Here is a 17,662-nt window from a genome sequence, read left to right as displayed (position 1 = left end):
ACCAATTACAAAAACTTCTCAAGTACTAATCTATTTCAAGTTCACAAAAACAACCAATTTACGCCCACATTGAAGACTATAGTCAGACCGGATCATAGTACATAACATCCACAGAATATACAAAATATGGGAAAACAGATCGTTCATAGTAATTAGAACATAACAATAGCGACTTGAAATCTTGGAATCCATTCAGCTAGTCATCAATGTTTAGCCAAATCCCTGGATGTAATCAAGGCACTCGCAACGAACAACATCAAGCTCCTGATCTGTGTAACTCTTCTGAGTCTTCAGAACCCACTGTCAAAATTAAATCGAGTATAAACGAAGTAAAAATTAGAATCCACAGTTAATTACAGAAATTATTTTAAAGGAAGAGTTTGCAAATTGAATAAAGCCAAGAAAGTAAAGTGCAGCACAAACCTTGCTTATAAATTTCATTTCCTTGTCCTCAATTATGTCTCTCATGTAGCGCATGACGACATACCCACATTAATGCCCTCTGGGTTGTTTAGGGGATCCCTATTTGAATAGTAACTTAATTATCAATCCGTAAGAAGAATAAAAAAATAAAAAATCATAATTAATGTACAGAATACTTACAAGAAAATATTTAACTTTAGGATTTTTGTTTACACGTCCAGTTTGAGCATTGTATGCTCGTACAACACTGTAGAACAATATTTAAAATTACTATCAAACCATGTAAATATTAATGTACTACCACAACTATTCCATTTCTGTATAAAATATAAATCAAAATATGACGGCAAAAAAATATTACCGTACTAATGTTGTTTCTAGCGCTTGAAACTTGTTCGAATACAAGGATTAGAATAAAAATTTCAGATTCTCAAATCATTTCCAAAATCCAGTGATAACTGTATTAATTATAAAATAATCAAAGTTAGATTTTATATAAATTATATATAAATTAATTACCACAAATATTAGTTTTAACTAGAAATATAACTTAATAATTGACTTACGCTTCATTATGAGGCAAGAATAAAATGCGGGAAGAAGCAGCAATCAGCCTTTTAACAATGTAAGCATTAAAATCATCATTCAAACTGTATGTGGCTCCAGGATCAGCAAATGCAAACAAATCCAAATTCCTCGCATCAACCACATAATACAAATACCTACAAGTAAAGGTAAAAATTAATGAAATATTATTGCAGAAATATGAAATATTTTAGACAAATTAATGTTAAAAAAAAGATATAAAAAAAATATACGCCATGTAAGTTGATATAATGGCAGCGCCAATCATTCCAAACTTCAACAAATCCAGTACATTCTCATACAATACATATATTATCTTTTCCGATCCAAACACCTTAGGACCACACCCAATCTGTATGGAATCTCCTTTTTCTTTCATAAAAGTTACTGCATGTTTATATAACATCCTAAAGCGATGAGGAACATTTTTATCGGGCTTTGCATTTTCCCACATCTCTATCATTTTTCCCAAGTCATTTTTTAGCTTATTTGATGACTAGACTTCTGTTATGGATTAAAAACTAAGATATATAATTGTTGTATTTAATACTAAGGTTCGGGAGCTCAAGGCCTTTAATGGATGCTCTCATGTTTCGTAGCTTAACTATGCCTTTACGAGATGCCTACGTATCTCTGTGAATTAGAGAATCAAGCCAAAAAACGTAGTTCTGATTTGTGGGGTAAGGCCTCTTATATAGATGTTGGTGGTCCTTGAATTGGACTTGGTATAGGAGACTTTGTAGCCAAGTCTCAGAATTAGAATGGACTTTGGAGTCCTAAATAGTAGGAAACTGATTCCTTATCCTTCTAGGTCCCTTAGAGGCTAATCTGCAAGGATTTATGTCCTTATTGGGACTCTTCTCAATAGCTGATTTTTCCCTTATTAATTAATTATGAAATTAATTAATATTTAGGGGTTTTGGGCCTTCTTTGTTCCATCAGGCCTGATTTGGTCCATCAGGTCTGATCAATGTGTTAACCTTTTTGGTCTGAATGCCATACATCTTCTTATTGGGCCTAACAGCCCAAATCATGTATAATTAATATAATATTTAATTACACAATCAGGATTTATTTATCCCTATCATTTTCCCCCCAACTTATGGGAAATCGTATAAGATTTCGCAAAAGTTAAGTTTGTTCATTCCCTTTCAGGGTATCGTTTTGCGTAAAGTTTGGAGCGACCTACACGTTTACAACGATTAGCCTTGTACGCGGATTCAGGGTCGTTTAAAAACTTCCCTTTTTATTTTCTTACCTTCTCCCTATTTTTAGGAATTTTCTGGTATTTTTCAGGAATTTTTCCTTTTTTCCGAGATTTTTTCAAATTTTCAGCCCTTTTTCGACCAGGATCCTAGTCGAATTTTGGGCCAGCCTATCAATCCTGGTCGAAGGACTTCGACTGGGATCCACGACCTGGATTTCGACCAGGATCCTAGTCGAATCTTCGACCTGGATTTTGGTCGAAATTTATGTCTTTCTTTGCTTCCGGGTCGTCAGGTTTCGACTAGGATTCATGACCTGGATTTCGACCAGGATCCTAGTTGAACCTTCAACCTAGATCCTAGTCGAGATTTTTGTGCTTATTTTTTTCCTGGTCGAAAGGTTTCGACTAGGATTCACGACCTGAATTTCGACCAGGATCCTAGTCGAACCTTCGACCTGGATTTTAGTCGAGATTTCTGCACTTATTCTTCGAAAAATATTATGCTTGATTCAGGAATTCGACCTCAATCCTGGTCTTATTTACCTGGCTTTCGACCTCAATCTTATTCTATTTTACCCGTAATTTTCGGGTGTCTTTTCAAAAGAATTCGAATAGAATTCACGACCTGGAATTTGACCTCAATCCTGGTCTGTATTGGGCTTCCTTCTAATTCAATTTGGATTGGGCCTTGTTTGGGCCTTCTCTTTTTAGGGCTTTGATTTGGGCCTGTATTTTTCTAAATCCTAATTGGATTTGGGCCTTCTATTTTTCCAAATCCTAATTGGATTTGGGCCTCCCATTTTTCCAAATCCTAATTGGATTTGGGCCTCCCATTGGGCCTCTTCCATATTAATCTGGACTTTAATATATTAAAACACCTTCTTTAGAATTCTCTAGAATTCTCGGGAATTTTTATTTATTTTCTTTGGAATTCCTTGGAGTATACTGGAACGTTCCATTTCTGGGCTTTCTTCTTTGGGCCTTTATTCTTACTGGGATTTTTGTCCCTTCAACTTCACTTTTTCTCCTATATAAAGGAGTGAGTAGAGTCTATTGCTCCTCACTTTCTCATTTCTAAATTCTCCTTCTTTTTTCTTCTGTTAAGGATCTCAGAGAAATAACTGTAGGTCGGAGTATTTAAAGCCCCAAAGCCTCCATTTAGCAAGCCAGCCTCTTTTAGCAGCATTACTTCAAGTAAACCCTTTTCCCTTTTTCTTCTTATACTTGTTTTTGCATAGTTTGTGTTTAAAATTGTCTTCTTATGTGCCCCCTCTTTTTTTAGATGGATGATAAGAAAATGACTCATTTGGCCAAGATGAATGTGGCCAAAAAGTCCAATGAATTCCCCATTCGATCAAGGTACACTTCCTTGATTGATATGATCAACACCCGATGGGACGAGTACCCGTCTGATGCGCTTTTAGACGGGCACGACCATATCAGTGCCTTGCGGGATCCAAAGGAGCTGGACAAGTTGAGTGGTTATTTAAAATCAAGGAACCTTTCAAGCTAGTTCTTGCGGGTTCGGCCGACAGGGCCTGTCAATGGAGGAAGGACGCTATATGCGTCTACAGGGACACTTTAAGGGCAGATATCAGACTCCCCTTTCACCCATTTATCCCTGTTTTGCTAGCTAATGTGGGCATCAGCCCGTGCCAACTCCCTCCTAACTCTTGGAGGTTGATTCTGTGCTACCAGTCGCAATGTGCCAAGCACAATGTCCCTACCTCGGTTGCTGTTTTTAGAAAGATTTTTCAGTTCAAGAACAGTCCTGACAAGAATCTGGGGTGAGTTTCTTTGAACCAGCACCCAACCGTTCCCCACATAGTGAATGGGAAGTCCACAATTTGGGGTGGAAGAAAGATATTATGTATGTCCTTTGGGAGGGTGGCGATTGGGGCACCCTATTTCGTTCATCTTTTGGGCTAGCGGTGGATGGGAGCCCTAATGATATAGTTTTGTCTGAGGAGGAGACCATAGATTTCAACCTCCTTACTCAAGATAATGGGACTTCCCACTCTTGGGATCTTATCAGGGAGACCGTTCTTGTAGAAAGTGGCCTTTCTCCCGTTCCTAAAAAGAGTATGTTTCCTTTCTTCTCTAGTTGTCTTCGTTTCTTCCATTTTTTACCTTGCTAATTTCTCAAATCACTTTTATTATTTGTTGCAGTGGCTGAAAAGATTGAGGAGGCTATAAAGCCTAAAGACCTGGAGACAACCAGGATGAAACATGCTGGGAAGGTCTTCAAAGACCCGCGCCTCGGGGATCGTTTCCCAGAGTTCCTACTCCAGGCGAAGGAACCAGGCGAAGAAGGCCCCAACCAACTTTTACGTACCAAACAAAAACCAGGGGCTTTCTTCCAACCCGCTTGGGGAATCCGGGGCAATGATTCGATTGTTGGCAACACAGCGCTTGCCAAGGAATGGTCTATGCATTTCATTTCTCCGGTTGACTATCAAGACTTTGTCCTTCAACAGGACTTGGAGGCTAACGAGCTTTTCGGAGCTCAGGCTTTGGCAACGGTACGTCTTTTCCCTTTGGCATTCATAGTTTTTTGCTGTAATTTTTCTCATTTCTCACTTTTGCTTTGTATCTTGTAGGCGAACGTCCATTTTCAAGGGGCGATTCACCAAGCCAAGCCTTAGAAAGTTGGCCTAGAGGATGCAAACAAGAAGCTCGAGGAGGCCAACCAGAGGATAGAGGCTCTTGAAGCCCAACACGCCTCATCAACTTCTGACCTTGAAACAGCCCGGGCTGAGAATGTTATCCTCAAGGCTCAAAAAGACAAAGCTTTTAACGGCTGGATGGATACTCAGGAATTTAAGGATTTAATGGTGGAGCATAACGCCCTCCTACATCCAGTCATCTATAAGGAAGGCTGGGACGCTGCTGTGGAGACTATCCAGGAAGAATATCCTGAGGTTCTTGAACAATCTCCATTCCCCTGCCCTGTGAAAGTCCCAACACTTGGGGGCGTTGCAGATAAGCTCGCTGATTTAATTAAGGACGGCCCATCGGGGAGTCAAGGCCAAGGCCAAAAAAGGAAGGAGCTTGAATCCAGCTCTGAAGAGGAGGAATCTTCTTCCGAGGAGGAGCCTGAGCCCGTTATAAAGAAGGCCAGGGTAGAAGAGCCTCCAAAGCCATCGTCTCCTAAACAAGCATCTTCTACGGCCTCCAAGGCGTCCGAGGATAGTTTCGAGGGAACCTCTACGGAGACTTCCGAAGAGACATCCGAGGGACCGACTGGAGAGACATCCGAGGAGACTTCGGATAGTGGTTCCGAAGAATCTGAGCCTTCTAAGGCCTAAGTTTTATGTATTTCTTCTTTTTTTAGACAATATTTGAACTTTGTAATTAACTTTTAATATTTTCAGTTGTATTTGCCCAAGCATCATCGTATTTTTTCCGATTTTTCAAACTCAAGTTCATAACTTGGTTTTACCCTTCACAATGCATCAATCTGATAGGCTAAGATTAAGTCGAACACTTTTTATTATAACTTGGTATTCTTGATACCTTACATGAGATAGGTTCAACCCTGACAAAATCTAAAACATATCTTCTATAAAAAATCCTAATCAAGCAAAGCTTCAAGGTGCTTTTAAACCTACTTGTCACTCTGACAAGTGAGAATCGTACTTTAACTGTTCTACACATAGTAAACCTTCAGGTTTTGGGCATGCCAAGTTCTCGGGACTTCAAAACCATCCATAGTCTCCAAATTTGGCAACAAGGGTAAATTGAAACCACGATACGTCAGACCGTTTGAAATTTTGAAGAAAGTGGGAAAAGTTGCGTACGAATTAGCTTTACCGCCTCATATGCAACATATTCACAATGTGTTTCATGTGTCGATGCTTAAGCGATATAATCCTGATTCTAGGCATGTAATCGAGTATGAACCGATAGATATCCAACCTGATTTGTCTTTTATAGAACAACCGGTAAGAATTTTAGATCGGCGAGAGAAAATGTTAAGAAATAAGTCTGTATCTTTAGTGCGAATTTTGTGGAGAAATCCTATGGTTGAAGAATCAACCTGGGAACTTGAGAGTGAAATGTTAAAAAAATATCCTCAATTATTCTCATAGTAAGATTCTGAGGACAGAATCCTATTAAGGGGGGAAGGATGTAACGTCTGGGAAATCTACGTCTGTATTATATCATATTTTTTTAATAAATGATGTGTTTTAATGTGTCATTTATGTGTAAGTATCTGTCAAACCCTAGTTGTTGCGTGTTACGTGCATTCTGTGTCATTCCGGTATTTTTAAGATATTTTTCAGATATTTTATTTTGCATTTATCGCCTTCATTTCAAACGTCTTACGACCCGAACCATGATTTTAAAGCAAGTATTTCAAATAAAATAATTGGCCTTATTTTTCATCAAACGACTTTTATCATCGCATTATTCTGAATATCTAGGCATTTTATAAATTTTCTCGTTTTGTGAAAAATAACTTTTTCGGGCCCCATTGGGTGTTAAAAACCCCACAAAAATCACATTTTCATTTTTATAAAACTATAGGACTTTCATTTATATTATTTCTTTGCATTTTTGCATTATTCACAATTTTTGGGAAATTTTGGCATATGTATTATATATATAAAATAAATATAAATTAAAATTTAATACTCAAAAATAATAAAATTAGGGGCTATTAATTTTAAAAAGTGTAAAATTAGGGCCTTAATTTTATTTAGGAGTATTAATTTTACTATAATAAATAGACTAATTTTTATTTAATTATTATTAATTATTAACTAAAAATCAGAAATTAATTAATTTTCTCTGCAAATCGGGTCGGGAAGAACTTGTGTTAGGTCACACGTTCACTGTAGAGGGGGTGAATACAGTGTTTATTACAATCAAATCAAACTTCAAGAACTTATGTAACAGAAAACAAACTTTATTGAAACAATAAACTCTGTTACAATCTGGAACTGTTATCTCTCAGTGATGAACAAAATATCACGAGAGCTGCTAGGGTTACAGTAAATAATATTCTCGATAATGATAACACTTATAGTGTAAACCCTATGTCTGTGTTTATATACTACACAGTTACAAGATAATCGCTAATTGATATGGAATATAATTCTGCTTCCTAAAATATATCAATCAGATATCTTCTATTCCAAGTATTCCATTCTTCACGGAATTCCTTCTTCATGCATATCCCTTCTTATGTTTATCTTGATCTTCTTAACTTTAATCAGCTACTGTCCTTATCTGATCATCCTTCAACACTTAAGTTCCGATATCTATCTCCTGATGCTTATCTCCTGATAACATAAGTACTGATATCCCTTAAGTTCCGACGTCTAGTATAAGTACTGATCAGTTAAGTACTGATTTGTTCTGTTCAAATAAGATCTGAAATCTAAACATAAACATATTAGCCATGACATTATCAAATATATCTAACAATCTCCCCCAACTTGTAAATTAGCAAAATATACAAGTTCAACAGATATTTGATGATGTCAAAAACATTAAGTACAAATGCATGAGAAATAGACAAGATAACTACAACTTACAGTCCTTAAAGCTTTTACCAATTCAACTTCTGATAACAACTTTGGTCTGTATACACATCAGAATTTAAGTAGTTGTAGATCTTTGACTTGGCTTCATCATTTTCTGATCTCTCTGATGTTAGGAGTTGTTCTGAGATAATTCTTCAACAAACATTTCTCAGCATATCTGAGTTCATCAATCATTCTCCGTTTGACATCTTTAAGCTCTGCAGTATCTTCACCAGTTTGAAATATTGAAGCTCTGAGATCATTAATCTTTGCTCTTCTCAACTCCCGATCTAGTCTTATGACATAAGCTTTGTTAGACTCTAGATTGAATTCAAGCCCCTTAATACCAAGATATGTTCTGATCTGTGCAGTATTAGGCTTCATATCAACAATATCCCCATTGTGATTTCTGTACTTTGGAACATATCTGCTGTCAGACTTAACAGAATAAAGCCTTTTCTGTCTCTGAATCTGTTCCTTTAAGTAGTTTGCAGCAGTCTCTGTTATTCTGTCATCCACTTGAAGTAAGAAAAGTACATGCTCCAATTCTTCAAAATACTTCAAAGGAATGGCATTTTGTCTTATATGATAAACCCTACCATCTGTCATGAAATACAACATGATGTATTCTTTCAAGTAGGTATGGTAAACCATCTGTACAGATTCTAGTTGATTCAATCTCTCAGGAGTTGCTCCAATACCTGGTTCACTCAAGGAAGTTGGATCATCGGTAGTGTTGTGTACTCTTCTTTCATCAGCACTTCCCAATCCAGTTTTATCTCTAGCTTCCTTTCCAGTAACTACTCTTGCTTCAAAACCACTTGAAGTAGTCTTCAAAGATTGAGTCTGTTTTGCTTTAGTGAATCCTGGTAGGAGTGTTTTAGATTTATTTTCTGATATCAAGTTAACTTGAGCACTGTCAGAGGTTACTTGCTTCTTCTGAATATCAGAACTTACAATTTCTTGACTCTGAACAACTTGAGCCATGTCAGAGGTTGTTTTAAGAACTTTTCTTGAAGTCAGAGCAAGATCATCTTTTCCATCAGTAATTTCTTCTTCCTCAGGAGGTACATAAGGCTTGATAGGTTCACCAACCTTTTCTTTACCCTTGGATCTTGGATCTATCTGTGGTTGTGATCTAGCCAAAGTTTCTTCAGTATGTATCCTTTCTTTGATCACAATGCCTTTAGATTTTGGAAGTAACTTTTTACCAGAAGCTTCAGATTTAGATGTGACTTTCTCTGATTTAAGTCTGGCTTCTTCTTCCTTTAAACTTTCCAAGTCCATCCCTGGATTTTCTTGAAGAAATAACTGTCTTGACATTTCCTCATCAAGATCTAGAAGTTCATCAGAACTTATCCTTTTACCAGCAGCAGAACTTATTCTTTTCCCAGTATCAGAACTTGTTCTGTGACTAGCTTGTCTTGATGTAAACCTTCTACCTTGACTATGACCACTACCCATTCCAGAGTTTCCTTGGTCATCTTTTCCATCATCCTTTCCTTGCAGTGACTTGTTGGTTTTGCATTTGGACTTAATTACCTTCTCCCCCTTTTTGGCATCAGCAGGTAATAAAAGAGAGATAAGTAGTTCCACTGAGGTCTGGATTTCAGTAAGTTGCGATTGCTGAGAAGCTTGATTTGTCAGAATTTGATCAATCTGAGCTTGTTGCTTCTCTTGAGTTTTCTCAATATAAGCAACCCTGTCAATGGTAGGTTGGAAGAACTTTTTCTTATCAATTTTCCAAACTTGTTCCTGTTTGATAAAGTTCTCCTGAATCTTGTGTAGCTCTGCATGAGTGTTGGAATGAAGACCTTGTAGATGTTTAGTACTCAATGCAGTGACTCTAAGCTGGGTTTTAAAATCATCAGAATGTAACATTTCATCAGCTTTAGTCAAGTGCTCAGCAAGATGTAAAGCATTTGGAACACATGAAACTGAGTTCCATTCCTTAGTCCACTCCTGACCTGCAGGAGTTTCACTCCAAGGTACTGGTGCATCCCTGATAACAAACTCCTTTACCAGTTCAGACTTAGGAAGAGTCAGTGGAGGAGTATGTCTTGAAGGACCTGCTTCATCAGCATCTACAGTTGTAGCAGCCTCACCAGTATCTCCAACATTTGCAGCATCAGAACTTAGAGAATCAGTATCTTCTGATAAGACAACTGTGTGAGTAGCAATGGAGGCTTCAACATCCTCTAATTGCTGATCTGATACTAAGTTCTGATCAACAGCCATATCCTGATGCTCACCTAAAATCTGATCATCAGCATCTTGATGCAGAGAAGGTGTTAGTGATAACTCAGGAGTTTGAACAACATCAGTAACAGGTGTTGTGGAAGGATTATTTGCTGTTGGAGCTTCTAAGAAAAGTATTTCAGGCACAACCAGGTTCTGAATATCAATTTCAGCACTTGTGCCTGGATCAACAAGAGACATAGAAGGTGAATTAGCCTTGTCAGATACAGGTTCCTGAGATGGAGTTGATGGAGAAGAAGTGACTGGAGCAAATTCCTTGTCTTGTGAGATCAGAGATTCCTGATCCCCTTCCTTAGCTGCTTCCTCCTCATCATCTGAAACTGGCCTTTGTGCCCTCTGTTTCTTGTACTTCCTTGTTGATTTGGATTCCTTGGGAGTTTCAGGAACCGTCATACGTCTAAGCCTCTTGAGAAGCCTAGAACCCCCAATTGCAGAATCCTTCTGAGAAGTTGCCTTCTCAGCTTCATTTACCACAGGTTCTGAAGAGGGAATATGATCCTCAGAATCTGATTCATCTCTCAAAGTAATGCTTCTCCTCTTTTGAGGTGTTTGAGGAACAGTCTTTGTTCTCTTTGGCTTAGAGGATGTAGGCTTCACAGTAGGTGCTGAAGAAGAAGGTTGAGCAGTCTGTGAAGTGGAGAGATAGGATTTGAGATAAGTTCTGAGGGTAGGTTGAATAGAATGAGAGGTAGGTACTGAGGTTGATGGATTTTGGTTATGGTGAGTTGGTTGAACATTTGAGTAAACAGATTTGTAAGTAGCAGGATCAGCATTTACCAGAATCTGTTTCACAGACTGAGGAATCTGTAATTGTCTCACCATTGATTTCTTTGTGTCAGCATTTATCAGGTCGTTAAAGTACGTTTTGGCAACCTTAAAGGGTGGGGTTTGAGTGCTGACTAACTGGGGTTCAGCAGTACAATACGTATAAATAAGTTGACAGAATCTAGCAAAATAAACAACATCTCGATCCTCTGTCATCCTATCCCCAATAAAACCAATTATTCCAGTTGCAAAATCAAAATGAGTTTGATGGATAATAGCATACCCGATGTGCTGACTCAGAATTGGGATGGCATCAAAATTTGAACACTTGTTGCCAAAAGCCTTGGTGATGCAATCGAAGAAGAAACTCCATTCTCTTCTGATATTAGCCCGTTTCAACTGTCCAAGTTTCGTCAGACTCTTTTCATATCCCAAATCAATCATTAACCCCCGAAGTTCTGATTCCTCTGGTATAGAGAAGGTACAATCTTCTGGAAGATGTAATGCTCTTCGTACTGTACCAGGAGTGACTACATAGTCACCCACTTGGAAGATAATACTGGGAGTTCCTCGTTTACCACCATCATCAAAAACTCCAGTCCTCCAGAACCGCAGAACTTGTTGACTTGAAAATAATTCAGGCTGAGTTAAGGCGTACCCAACCTCACTATGTGCAAGAAGATCTTGCACAAAATGCAATTCAGATGGAGCTTCAGCATGATCAAGAATTGCAGCATAGTTGTTTGGAACAAACTTTGCTCCATCAATGATTAAATCCTTTGGTGCCATGTGAAAAAATATTGAAATTCAAGTATGCCTGTTAGGTGTTTGAGATAATGTCTGTATGAAAAACCAACGTGAGAAAGAATGAGAAAGAGAGTAAAAGTAAGAAGAGAGATAAAGTATAAAGAAAATAAAAGATTAAAGAAATCTTCTCTCTGTTGTTCTTATACTCTGAAAAAAAATGTTACCGTTGGACACCTGTCAGACATGCAGTAATAACGGATAGTTACTGGGCTCGAGAAAACAGGAATGATTACTTACCCAATTGCCTTGTTTCAAGGAAAAACCATTTCAGTTATCAAGAGACACAGTTTTAATTCAAAATTGAAACCGTTAGCACTGATTGAATTATTTTTCACTGCAACATTAATATTCTGAAAATGAATCATGTTAAAAATGACCGAGATAATTTTGATGAATAAGTGCTGACAAAGAATCAGAACTTAAATAAAGACAAAATTTAAATGGTCATCAGAATATCAAGCAGGATTTAACAACACAAGATAAAGTACAAACTGAGACTATTATTAAATTTCATTCAAAGATAAGCCAAGTAAAGGATTAGACTGAGAAATCAGAACTTAGACCTATACCAGAACTTAACAGTCATCAGAACATAATTTCTTAACTCGAAAAGGAATGCTCATCTTAGTAAATACTCATACAAGTTCTTAGTTATGAACGTCAGAACTTAATCATCAGAACGTGTAACTAGAACTTGTCCTCAGAATTTGTGCAAAAATGACACAATGATTGTTTATCTAAAATAACATAGACCACCACAGAAATTTTCATCATTCAGATGGAGTGATTAGTGTGTGCATTAAGCTAAATAACAGACAAAGAGTAAAGTCTGATCTACTTCAGTACATCTTAGAAATAAGTCATAATTAAAATTTTGCTAAAGAGCTGTCATTATCCTGAAACCTACTGATAAATGAGTTCATGCATGAGTCCACCTCAACTATTTTTGTGTTAATTTTATGCATCTTTAAAATTCTCTTTTACAGTGGCTTCTCAGTGTAAGTGAGTCACGACTGCTTATCAGAATTTATGCTATTATCAGAGTATTTCTCCAGTAATCATAGAGTGTGAAAAGTCACCAAGAAAATATTTTGCTTTTCTAATGCATATTTACTTAATACCAGCAATGCACTTGGGTCGTCCCTTTCACATTTTTACTCTAGATCTCAAAGGAGTACCTGATTTTTTTTTTTTTAATAGGAGATGTCTATCAGCACTTAGTACATTCAGCAGTTTTACTAGTATCAGAACTTAACAGATGAGTAGCATTATTCTAATTTGTGACTTAGTAATAAGATATACAAAGTAAACTTAACTAAGCTCAAGTATCAGAATTTGCTTGTGTCATAAGATTTCCACAGAAATAATTACTTCTTTCATGGGATCATTTGTTTATTGAAGACTAGTAGGTCAGTATCTAGCACAATTATCCTCATAGGATTGAATAGTTACTGAAATAGACATATCACTTATTAGAGTTTAGAAACATATATCAGACAACAGTCAGTACTTAAAGACATTTATCAATTAATGCACAGAATACAAAGAGATTAATTCTGTAAATACTGATCATAAAGTCTGATAACATAGAACAAGTTTAAGCAGATTTAGAGAAAGAACCTGAAATCATTCCAAGTTCATTTACCAATTTTGTAAAGGTAGCTTCACACAGTGGTTTTGTGAAGATATCTGCTACTTGTTGATCTGTGGGAACAAAATGCAATTCCACTGTACCTTCATCCACATGTTCCCTGATGAAATGGTACCTGATGCCGATGTGCTTTGTCATAGAGTGTTGAACTGGATTACCTGTCATAGCAATAGCACTTTGATTATCACAGTAAATAGGGATTTTGAAATATGTTAACCCATAATCCAGTAACTGATTCTTCATCCAGAGAATCTGTGCACAGCAGCTTCCTGCAGCAATATACTCTGCTTCTGCAGTTGATGTGGAAATTGACTTTTGTTTCTTGCTATACCAAGAAACCAACCTGCCTCCAAGAAATTGGCAGCTACCACTTGTGCTTTTCCTGTCAATTTTGCAACCTGCAAAATCTGCATCTGAGTAACCTATTAATTTAAAATCTGATTCTCTAGGATACCATAATCCTAGATCAGCTGTTCCTTTAAGATACTTAAAGATTCTTTTTACAGCTGTTAAGTGAGGTTCTCTTGGATCTGCTTGAAATCTTGCACAAAGACAGGTAGCAAACATGATATCTGGTCTACTAGCAGTTAGATAGAGAAGTGAGCCAATCATACCTCTGTAATCAGTAATATCTACTGAATTACCAGTATCCTTATCCAGTTTTGTTGCAGTGGCCATGGGAGTGGATGCACTTGAACAGTCTTGCATTCCAAATTTCTTCAGCAAGTTTCTGGTGTACTTAGATTGATAAATAAAAGTTCCTTCTTCACTCTGTTTGACTTGAAGGCCCAGAAAATAACTGAGTTCTCCCATCATACTCATCTGATATCTTGACGGCATTAGTTTGGCAAACTTTTTGCAAAGTTTGTCATTTGGAGACCCAAAAATAATATCATCAACATAAATCTGAATCAAAAGTAAGTCCTTGCCATGGTTGAGATAGAACAGTGTTTTGTCAATAGTTCCTCTGTTGAATCCACTTTCCAGAAGAAACTGAGCTAAAGTCTCATACCATGCTCTAGGAGCTTGCTTAAGTCCATAAAGTGCTTTATCAAGCCTGTAGACATAATCTGGATGTTTGGAATCTACAAAGCCTAGAGGTTGTTCAACATATACTTCCTCTTCCAATTCTCCATTGAGAAAAGCACTTTTCACATCCATTTGAAAGACAGTAAACTTTTTGTGAGCAGCATAAGCCATGAATATCCTTATGGATTCTAACCTAGCAACTGGCGCAAATGTTTCATCATAGTCAATTCCCTCCTGTTGAGAATATCCTTTTGCAACCAGCCTTGCCTTGTTCCTTACAATTATGCCATCACTGTCAGTTTTGTTTCTGAATACCCACTTTGTACCAACAACCGATCTATTCTTAGGTCTTGGCACTAAGGTCCAGACTTTGTTTCTTTCAAATTCATTCAACTCTTCCTGCATTGCTTGCACCCAATCAGCATCTTGAAGAGCTTCTTCCACTTTCTTTGGCTCAGACTGAGAGAGAAAAGAATTGTAAAGACATTCATTCGAAGTACCTGTTCTAGTTCTGACACCTGCCTCAGGATTTCCAATTATCAAATCAGGTGTATGTGATTTTGTCCACTTCCTTGCAGATGGAAGATTTCCTCTAGAACTGGATGCTCCCCCATGATTCATGCTGTCTTCGGTTTCATTTTCTGATGCTCCCCTTGAAACTATGCTCTCTGAGTTGGATCCTTCAGTATTTAGATTTTCAGTACTGTCAGTACTTGGCTTATCAGAACTTGACGAATCAGAATTTGAAGAGCCAGATGTATGTTCTGATGCTTCTTGAGATGTGATAATATCTTGAGTCTGCTCCCCTGCATTGGTGCATCTTCCTTTGACGTAGTCACCACAGTTTCAATAACATCAGAGTTTAATCCATCAGAATTTACAGTATCAGGACTTAGACTGTCAGGACTTGAGGTATCAGAATATGAATCTTCATTTTCAAATCTCAGCTGATCATGATCAATGCAATCTTCAAGTCCAGTGATCTTCTTGTCATCAAAAGAGACATTGATAGATTCCATGACCACTTTTGTTCTCAAATTATAGACTCTGAAGGCTTTTGTAGAAAGTGGATATCCAACAAAGATTCCCTCATCAGCTTTTAGATCAAACTTGGATAGCTGTTCAGGATGAGTCTTGAGAACAAAACACTTACATCCAAATACATGAAAGTATTTGAGATTTGGCTTCTTGTTCTTCACCATCTCATATGGTGTTTTTCCATGCTTGTTAATGAGTGTTGCATTTTGAGTAAAACAAGCAGTCTGCACAGCTTCAGCCCAGAAATAGGTTGGAAGCTTTGCTTCTTCAAGCATTGTTCGTGCAGCTTCAATGAGAGTTCTATTCTTCCTTTCAACAACTCCATTTTGCTGTGGAGTTCCAGGAGCAGAAAATTCCTGCTTTATTTCATGATTTTTGCAGAACTCTTCCATTATCAGATTCTTGAATTCAGTGCCATTATCACTCCTCAAAATTTTCACAGAATCTTTGATCAATTTATCCAGATGTTTGACATGATCAATCAGGATAGATGCAGTTTCACTTTTTGTGTGCAAGAAATACACCCATGTGTATCTGGTGAACTCATCTACTATGACCAATGCATATTTCTTCTTTGCAATAGACATGACATTCACTGGACCAAATAGATCAACATGAAGCAGATAGTAAGGCTCAAGAATTGATGATTCAGTCTTGCTCTTGAACGAAGATTTTCTTTGTTTAGCCTTCTGACATGAGTCACAAAGACCATCAGGAACAAACACTGATTTTGGCAGTCCTCTCACAAGATCTTTCTTGATCAGTTCATTTATCTTGTTGAAGTTTAAATGAGAGAGTTTCTTGTGCCAATTCCAGCTTTCTTCAGTTGAGGCTCTACTTACTAAACAGATTGTAGAACCATCAGAACTTGTTGAAAGCTTAGCTTCATAAATGTTACCACGCCTGAATCCCTTCAGAATAATTTTTTCTTTAGATTTACTAACTATTTCACAATGTTCTGCAAAGAAATCAACATGATAACCTCTGTCACAGATTTGACTTATACTCAGTAAGTTGTGTTTAAGTCCTGAGACCAGAGCTACATCTTTAATGATGACATTCCCAAGATTGATATTGCCATATCCCAAAGTTTTTCCAATGTTGCCATCTCCATAAGAAACACTTGGGCCAGCTTTCTCCACAAAGTCTGATAGCAGGGCCTTATTTCCAGTCATATGTCCTGAACATCCACTGTCCAGAACTAAAATATTTTTCCAGTTGCCCTGCAATCAAAAAGACCACTAATTATTAGTTTTAAGGACCCAGACTTGCTTGGATCCTTTGGCCTTTTTAGGTTTGTTAACATTTGCAGCGGATTTAGCATCAGATTTTAGGTTAACAGTTTTCTCATCAGAACTTATACTACCAGACTTTGAATCAGAACTTACACTAGAAGGAACAATAGAAACTTTCTTTAAAGAGGGTTTTATTTGATAATAATCATAGTACAAACTATGATATTCCTTACAAGTATAAATGGAATGTCATAAACTACCACAATGAAAACAAGGATTTTGTGGTTTGTATCTAACAGACTGACTCTTAACTCCTGATTTTGAAGATAAGGAGTTAATATTCTTATTTTTCCTGCAAAAAGAAGCCAGATGGTTAGAACTTCCACAGTTATGACACGCTTTCCTAGGAGCATCAGGAACAGATTTATAGTTATTGCTTTTATTCACACCTTCCTTTCCATTCCTGTTTTTCCTAGGTGATTTTACCTTGTTTGCATTCTTAACATCTTTCAGCTTATGCTTAAGCTGCTTCTCGTCATTAAGCCTATGTTAACTTCAGCTGTCTTTTCCTGTTTTAGTTTGTCAGAAGCTAATTCCTTTTTAACTTCTGATTTCTCATTTTCAGATTTTTCAGTTACAAACTTAACAGGTTTTAACTTTGGCTTTTGCTTATCAACAGGCTTAATTTCTACAGTTCCTTTTTCATTTTTATTTTCTCCATAACCTAAGCCCTCTTTCCAGTTTCCACTGCTTAGCAAATTTTGAGTTGTTTTGCCAGAATTAGTCCAAGTTCTGATAATCTCTCTCTCCTTTTCTAACTCAGTTTTTAGAGATTCATTCATTTTTAGCACTTCATCCCTAACATAAAAAGCATCATCTCTATCCTTCTGAGTTTGATGGAACATGACTAACTCTTTTTCTAAGAAATCATTTCTTTTCCTAAAAGCAAGATTTTCAGAAGTTAATCTTTCACATGTTAAAGTTTGATCTCTATAACTAACAAACATGGTTTTAAGATATCTTCTCAACTCATTAATATCATCAGTATGAAAAGCATAAGTAGTCTGAGGTACCTTTGTTTCAGCAGCTTCAGAACTGCTCTCAGAACTTGATTTATCAGCATTTGCCATCA

This window comes from Apium graveolens, chromosome 9, assembly GCF_009905375.1.
Source record: "Apium graveolens cultivar Ventura chromosome 9, ASM990537v1, whole genome shotgun sequence".
NCBI lineage: Eukaryota > Viridiplantae > Streptophyta > Magnoliopsida > Apiales > Apiaceae > Apium > Apium graveolens.
This window is presented reverse-complemented; position numbering follows the sequence as displayed.